The following is an 8285-nucleotide window of genomic DNA, read 5'->3' as shown; positions in this document are numbered from 1 at the left end:
GGGGAATCTGTTTTTCTGAAGAACGCTCACAACTTCCGGTGTTCCCTTCAGCCTTTGATTGGCTAGTTTTATGAATTAATTAAAGCATGGTCGAGATAAAATGGATTTTTTTCCTGCTACTGAATAAGCGCTCAAATTATCAGGCAGCTAATTAAAACGTAGACTCACTTTCCATTATCATGTCTTTGTGGAGTATAAATAAAAATCACCATTATCAAAAAGTGTTACAATTATTGAGCTATAAATACCTAACCCTGGAAAAGCAATTGCGTGTTGTATGAAAGGAGAGAAGGTTAGCACTCCCCTTGACAAGGATGGAAGAGGCCCTTGGGCCTAACAACACGCATACGGTTAAGGCATTGCCACTTACTTCGTGGCATCTAACCACTGTTTTTTCTGTGTGTACATTCTATAGTCTTGCTCAAAATTTCTATTCTGACCACCGTCCGTCCCTGGCTCTCGGAATCGCTTATCTATGCCCAGGCACGTAGAAGAGGTGTAAACTCTTTCAGAGAGGCGATTTCAGTCAGAAGCCTAGAGGGTTGCCAAGTTTGGTAACTCACTTTCCATCTAGTAAGAGCTTTTTGCTCATCACCTTCAGATATATTCCTGATAGGATTCTTTTTTTTTTTTTTTTTTTTTTTTTGGTTTTTTAAGACAGGGTTTTATGTGCAACAGTACTGGCTGTCCTGGAACTTACCCTGTAGACCAGGCTGGCTTCAAACTCACAGAGATCAGTCTGCCTCTGCCTCTGCCTCTGCCTCTGCCTCTACCTCTGCCTCCCGAGTGCTGGGATTAAAGGCCTGTGCCGCCACCACCTTACCCTGGTAGAATTCTTGCCTTTAATGCTCAAACAGCAAATACCTCCCAAGCACTGCTCCAGACATGGAGGTGGCTATGCCTGGGAGCTCTTGTGGGTTCTCCCATAGCAGGTTGTACGAGGAGGCGGTATCCACACTGGCTTCCTTAAATTGACTGAGGCACCTAACTTGTACATTCTGTGTATTTAGTAACAGTGTGTTCATATATATGTGTGTATTGCAATCTTGCTGAGATGCATTCCCATTTGTAGGCATGTGTATGTGTGACCTGTGCTCATGTGAACAAATGTGCACATATGATGTGTATACACAGAACAAAATTTAAAGTCTTAAGACAACTGAAAAATGAAATCACACACATGTTTTGACCTCAAAAAACAAATTTGAGAAAGGGCTGTGACATTTATGAGGCAGGTAACAGGGACAGGATGATGCAACATACTGCTCTATTGCACTCTCCACTCTACACAGTTGAAAATTTCTAGAATAGTCATGTCTTGTTTGTGCTAGGCAAGGTCACATACATGTATCAGCCCAGGCTGATACTGAACTCACTATGGTGCTGAGGGTGGTCTTGAACTACTACGAACCCTCCTACACTCACCTCCCAAGTGCTGGGATTACAGCTATAACACCACCACCAGTGGTTATGTTTTTTGGTTTCTTTGGGGGAGGGAAGGTGAAAGTCTACCACTGAACTCCATGCACACTCCTCTCTTTCAAGAGACAGTCTCAACTAGGATGCTCTGACTATGCAATCCAAGCTGGCCTTGAACTTTACACCCCTCCTGTCTCAGTGAGTGGAGTGCCCTGCAGCACAATGGCCCCTTGCTTGTTTGCAATAGATATACATACGTCAAAACATTTCTCAAGATGCCAGCTGTAGAGCATCATCTTTCCATGAATTACTTTGAAATTAACCTACATACAAAAACTTTGAGGATATTTTAAAACAAAACTCATTAAGACCAAGGAGTGTCAAAGCACACTGATATACCCTGGGGATGACTGGCCCACCCACAAGGTAAAGTGGCCAAAGCAGCAGCCCTCCTCACAAAGGTAGGCTATTTGGCCTCCTTGGGGCCATGACAACTGCTGGGGGTAGGACAGACAGGCAGACATATGGGAAGTTGAACTCAGGGCCACATAAATGGCGTGGCTGGAACCAAAGAGAGAACACAGCTCTTCTCCAAATGGAATGTGGAAACCTTTAAGGCATTGGGCCATGGAGCAACACATTTCTCTTGGAGAGAGGAAAGATGTTCATGAACTCCAAAAGTAAACAAACTTAGGAGTCTCAATAAGCTGGAACTTACAGGATTCATAAGGCTCCTCCCCAAAATTGTACAAACAATGAACAATTGCTAGGGAGAGGCTGGGCAAGTTCACTCAAGGTTCAAGAGCACTGGCTGCTCTTCCAGATCCCACAAGGCCACTCACAACCAACTCCTGTCCCAGAAGATCACACACCCTCTTCTGGACTTCACAGCCACTAGACACACATATTGTGCACATACAAACACAGAGACAAAGCACCCATACACGTAGAGCAAATTCTTTTTATTGTTGTTGAGGCACGGCTTCTCTGTATTGCTATGGAGCCTGTCCTGGAACTCACTCTGTAGATCAGGCTGGCTTCAAACACACAGAAATCTGCCTGCCTCTGCCTCCTGGTTGCTGGGATCAAAGGTGTGTGCCACCACTATCTAGCATACATTTTTTAAAAGATGCTAAGGAGAGACTTCCATCAGTGGTACTACCTGTAGATGGTGTTTGGAGCTCCAGGGCTGTCATTAACGTAGAGTAGTCACCCAGGTTGGGTGGGTTGGCTTATGATATTCCCATAAAGTCACTGGCCATCTAGTTGGACTTGAGTAGAATTGTTACTTTGGTCCATCCTTAGTTATCTAGTCTAGCAAGTAAACTTTTGTTCATGTCTACCTAGGAAAGGTCACAGCAAGACCTTTGTGTACACCAAGAACACAAAACACCCAGCAGAGATCCATACAAAGCTATTCAATTAGGGCAAGGCATCATGAACCCACATGACAGCTGCTTATCTGCAGTTTCAAAGCACTCACTCTAAAGCACTGCACTTCAGAGATTTACACTAAATCCTTCATCAAAAGTCAATAAAGCATATTTGGGGCCCGAGAAGACAGCTGAGTGAATCATGCCACATAGACATGAGAATCAGTATAGATCCCTAGCACACCTATAAATGCAGGCAAGCACAGCTACCTGCCTGCCTGCCTTCCCAGCACTTAAGAGACAGGCAGGGCTCCCACAGTATAAGGCCTGGCTAGGCTAGCAACATTAGGAAGCTCTGGGTTCAAGGGAGAGCTACTGAGGTGAGGCCCTACCAAGAAAGTCAGTTGGCACCAGGCAGCGGTAGCACACGACTTTAATTCCAGCATTTGGGAGGCAGAGACAGACAGATCTCTGTGAGTCTGAGGCCAGCCTGGTCTACAGAGCGAATGTCAGGACAGGATCCAAAGCTACAGAGAGAAACCCTGTCTTGGAAAAAAAAAAGTCAGTTATTATCAATCTTGGGCCTGTATACACTCATGAACCCTCATACATACGCTTACCACCAAAAAGAAAAACACATTTATGTTTAAAAAAGATGTCTTAGGGTTTTTATTGCTATGAAGAGACACCATGGCCATGGCAACACTTTTTTTTAATTATTATTATTTTTTTTAATTTTACATGTCGATCCCAGTTCCCTCTCCTCTCCTCCCTCCCTCCCTCTTACCCTCCTTCTCACCTCATATACACCCTGACCACCCTCCCATCCCGGCCATGGCAATTCTTACAAAAAAAAAAAAATTAATTGGGGTGGCTCACCTACAGTTTCAGAGGTTCAGTCTGTTATCATAACTGGGAGCATGATAGTGTGCTAGAGATGAGATTGCAGGCAATAGAAAGTCAGTTGACACTTTGGGTGGTTTACCTGAACATAGGAAACCTCAAACCCACCCCCACAGCGACATACTTCCTCCAACAAGGCATACTCATTCCACCAAAGCCACACCTAATAGTGTCACTCCCCATGAAATTAAGGGGGGGAAGGCAATTACATTCAAACTACCATATTCCCATATTCTACTCCCTGGCACCCAAAAACTAATAACAATATCTTAATGCAAAATGCATTTAGTCCAACTTCAAAAGCCCCATAGTCTGTCACAGTCTCAACAAAGTTGTTTTTTTGTTTTGTTTTGGGGTTTTTGGTTTTTTGGGTTTTTTTGTTTGTTTGTTTGTTTGTTTGCTTTTGTTTTTTTTTTTTTTTTGAGACAGGGTTTCTCTGTGTAGCCCTGGCTGTCCTAGAACTCACATTGTAGACCAGGATGGCTTCAAACTCACAGAGATCTGCCTGCCTCTGCTTCCCAAGCACTGGGATTAAAGGTGTGTGCCATCACACCAAACTCTAAATTTTTTAGTTCCTTTCAGGAGTTGGAAACTTAGCTGGGTGGGGTCTTGCCCTGAGGTCACCATTCCCTTTATTCCATTTCTTAATCCATTTATCTCCTTGAACACAGTATTTAGCTCCATTCCACTTCCTGGTGCCTTTTTTCTCCTCAAAATTTACTTTTTGTAATTTACCCTGCTCAGTTTGCTCCTTTTCATTATAAATCTTCATTAGAGTTACCATTAATAAACACGACAGAGTCTATATATACTAGGCTGTTTTGAGATTGCTTCTGTCAATGGAATTAATATAAAACTCTTCACTTTAGCCTCAGGCAGACTCTTCGGACAAGGGCAAAGGCAATCACTTCACCAAAATATAACAACAATGATCTCTAGGAAACATACTAAAATTCTTTTCCCCTGAAACCTCTTGAGTGAGTCCCCAACAGTGCAAATAATTTTTTTCTTTTCTATTTGGTTTTTCTAAACAGGGTTAGAAAAGGCGTGTAACAACTTTGGCTGTCCTGGAACTCGCTCTGTAGATCAGGATGTCCTCGAACTCACAGAGTTCCACCTCACCTTCCTCTGCCTCCTGAGTGCTGGGAGTAAAGGTGTGCACCACCACCACCCAGCCAAATAACTCTGAACACCTCTGTCATCCAGGCTCCTAGTAGGATGGTTATTAAGCAGTGCTTTAATAACCCAAAGTACCAAAGTCCAAATTCCTCCAAACACATGGTTGGGCCTGATTGCCCATCATGAGCTGGGTGACATTGAATTCACCAAATCATAAAGTAGGACATGTGCAGCAGCAATCTGTTATCAAACATGAAGTTGCCCAAATGCCTATGGTTTATACTCCCATTACAATGCTGTCTGCTGCCAAGCATGCACCTATATAATTGCATATGTCCAGTTGACTAAGACTAGGGCCTGGTTTACTGGTAGTTCTGCACTTATGCCAGCCCACGAACCCAGAAGTGGACAACTGCAGTATTACAACTCTTCTGTGACAACATTGAAAGATACTGGCAAAGGGAAATCTTCATAGTGGGCAGAACTTTGGGCAGTACACATGTTCATACAGTTTGCTTGGAAGGAGAGATGACCAGATGTATGATTTTTCAGTGACTCATGGGCTATAGCCAATGGATTGACTAGATGGCCAGGGACTTGGAAAAAATATGATTGGAAAACTGGTAAGAAAGACATCTGGAGAAGTATGTGGATAGATCTCTCTGAACGGGTGAAGAATATGAAGATTCTTGTGTCCCATATAAATGCTCACCAAAAGGTAACTTCAGCTGAGGAGTTCAATAATCAAGACTTGTTCTGTGGAGAGTCAGCCTCTTTCCCCAGCCATTCCTGTCACTGCCCAATGGCCCCATGAACAAAGTGGCCATGGTGGCAGAGATGGACTTCCATTCACCAAGGCTGACCTGGCTACAGTTGCTGCTGAGTTCCAGATCTGACAGCAGCACAGACCAACAATGAGCCCCAGATATGGCATCATTCCCTGGGGTGATCAGTCAGCAACCTGGTGGCAGGTTGACTACATTGGACCACCTCCTCTGTAGAAAGCACAATGCTTTGTCCTTATTGGAGTAGATAAGATACCTATTCTAGTTAGGGATTTACCTTTCCTGCATGTAATGCTTCTGCCAAGACCACCATCCATGAACTTACAGAATGCCTGATCCCACCAATGGTATTCCACAGTATTGCTTCTGATCAGGAAACTCCCTTCACAACCAGAGAAGGGAGACATGGGCCCACGATCATGGAATCCACTGTCTTATCATGTTCTCCACCATCCTGAAGCAGCTAGCCTGATAAATATTATGGCCTTTAAAGACAGTTACAGTGCCAATTAAGTGGTGACAGCATGGAGGGCTGGGGCAGGATTCTCCAGATGGTGGTATATCCTTTGAATCAGCATCCAATATACATATATGTGTGTGTGTGTATGTATGTAGGTATGTATGTATGTATGTATGTATGTATGTATGTGATATATATATTTCCCTTCCCATAAGCAGGACCCAAGAGTTCAGGAATCAAGGGATGGAAAGGGGAATGGTTCCACTATCACCCCTAGTGACCATTATGGACATTTTTGCCTCTTGTTCCCACAAGCCTAAAAGTTTTGGTTCCAGGAGTGGGGTGGAAAGGGGGGGTGCTCTTGCCAGGATCCACAATAAATATCCCATTGGACTGGAAGCTCAGATATTCCTGTCACTTTCAATTGCTAGTACCCTTAAACCAACAAGAATAACAATATTAGGATTGGTAGATCCAGATTGCTCCCTCCATAATGGAAGTAAGAAGGGTCATCTGGAGTGGAGATCCTTTAGATCTCCTTTACTCTTGGTGCTGCCATGGCCTGTGATTAAAATTAATGGGAAGCCACAACAGCCTAATCCAGGCAGCATGGCAAAGGGCACAAAACCCACCAGAAATGAATGTGTCACTTTTCCAGGATAAACCTGAGCCAAGGTGCTCAAGAGCATGGAACATAGTAGAGCAAGGTAGTTCTAAAGACCATCGAAGGCCACAAGACCAGTTGAAGAAATGAGAGTTATAGCAAACATGAGTGCTTCTGTCGTATTTGAAGAACATATTTGTGTGTTCTTTCAATTTCCTTAAATGTTGCAACACCAATTAAGAGTACCAATGGTTATCACATATAAATTTAACATAGGACATTACCACTATCCTAAATTTTGTTTGTGGTTTATGAGGGATAGTTAAGTATAATTATGAGCTGGTTAAATATATAATGCATTTGCAACTGTACATGGGAGTTATGTTTAGGCATTATGACCTGGTAAAAGGGGGTGGACTGTGATTGGCTATTCTTGGTTGCAAACTTGACTGTATCTGGAATGAACTAATATCCAGAAATAGCAGGCATACTTGTAATACAGATCTTGAGGCGGGAAGGCACACCTTTAATCTGGGCCACACCTTCTGAAGTATATATAAAGACAATGGAAGTCATTGCCTACTTGCTCTTGTCAGTACATCCATCCCTTCACTTGTGGAATATTTGTATACTGTGTGAAGATTATTGCTATGATTGTTCTAATAAAAAGCTGAATGGCCAGTAGCTAGGCAGGAGTTATAGGTGGGATTTCCACAGAGAAAGGGAAAAAGAAATCAAAGTATGCAGGAGACAAAGGAAAGAGGTACAAGACAGAAGAGGTAATGCCATGTGATAGAACCATGTGATAGAATGTAGACAAATATAAATTTGTCTACAATTTAATTTAAATTATAAGAGGTAATTAGGCACAAGCCCAAGCTTTAGGCTGAGCTTTCATAATTAGTCTGTTTCATTATTGGGAGTAGCTGGTGGGACAGAAAGACTAATTCATTGGCACTGGAACCTACTTCAGGTTCCATATCTACACCCAGCTTCATGAGACTGAGCAGCTACTAGATTGTTAACTTTCCATTTATAACTAGCTTCTGTGTGTGTGTGTGTGTATGAGATTCATTCTGTAAGTTCTGATTCTAGAGAACCCTGACCAATACAGGCTGTTTTTCAGACTAGGTCTCACTATATAGCCCAGGTTGATCTTGAATATATGTGGTGTCAGGATTATAGGGTGACTTGCTGCAGACCTCCAATAAAATTGTCTAAATCCCCACCACAATCTTCATGCATTTCTTGCAGCTTCCTGCTTCCTTCTCTCAGAGATCTTTGGAACTCCTTAATAGGCATGCATTGCCTTGCCTGATAAAATTTAAGAAATTCTGTTTTTTCAAGAAGGGTTTCTGTGTATGCCCCTGGCTGTCCTGGAACTTGCTCTGGGATTAAAATTGTGCGCCACCACCACATTAAGAAACTCTTATAGAATTGTCAGCAAAGTGACTGGTGAAGAGTCCTATGCCAGGACACATATGGTGGGAGGAGGAAACATCAGGTTGTCCCCTGACCTCGAACATGCAACCTATCTATGGATACAAAATGAATTCCTTTTTTGTTTGTTTTTTGAGACAGGCTTTCTGTGGCTTTGGAAGCTGTCCTGGAACTAGCTCTTG

General features: G+C 42.9%; 1 non-coding gene across 1 annotated transcript; it reads left to right on the top strand.

Moving 5' to 3' along the window:
- Window positions 1–270: 270 nt before the first annotated feature.
- On the top strand, window positions 271–396 carry LOC127222875 (U6atac minor spliceosomal RNA). Its single transcript, XR_007834568.1, has one exon. It is a non-coding gene; the product is annotated as a U6atac minor spliceosomal RNA (small nuclear RNA).
- Window positions 397–8285: the final 7889 nt, after the last annotated feature.

The sequence above is a fragment of the Phodopus roborovskii genome, unplaced genomic scaffold (genome assembly GCF_943737965.1).
Source record: "Phodopus roborovskii unplaced genomic scaffold, PHOROB, whole genome shotgun sequence".
NCBI lineage: Eukaryota > Metazoa > Chordata > Mammalia > Rodentia > Cricetidae > Phodopus > Phodopus roborovskii.
This window is presented reverse-complemented; position numbering and strand designations above follow the sequence as displayed.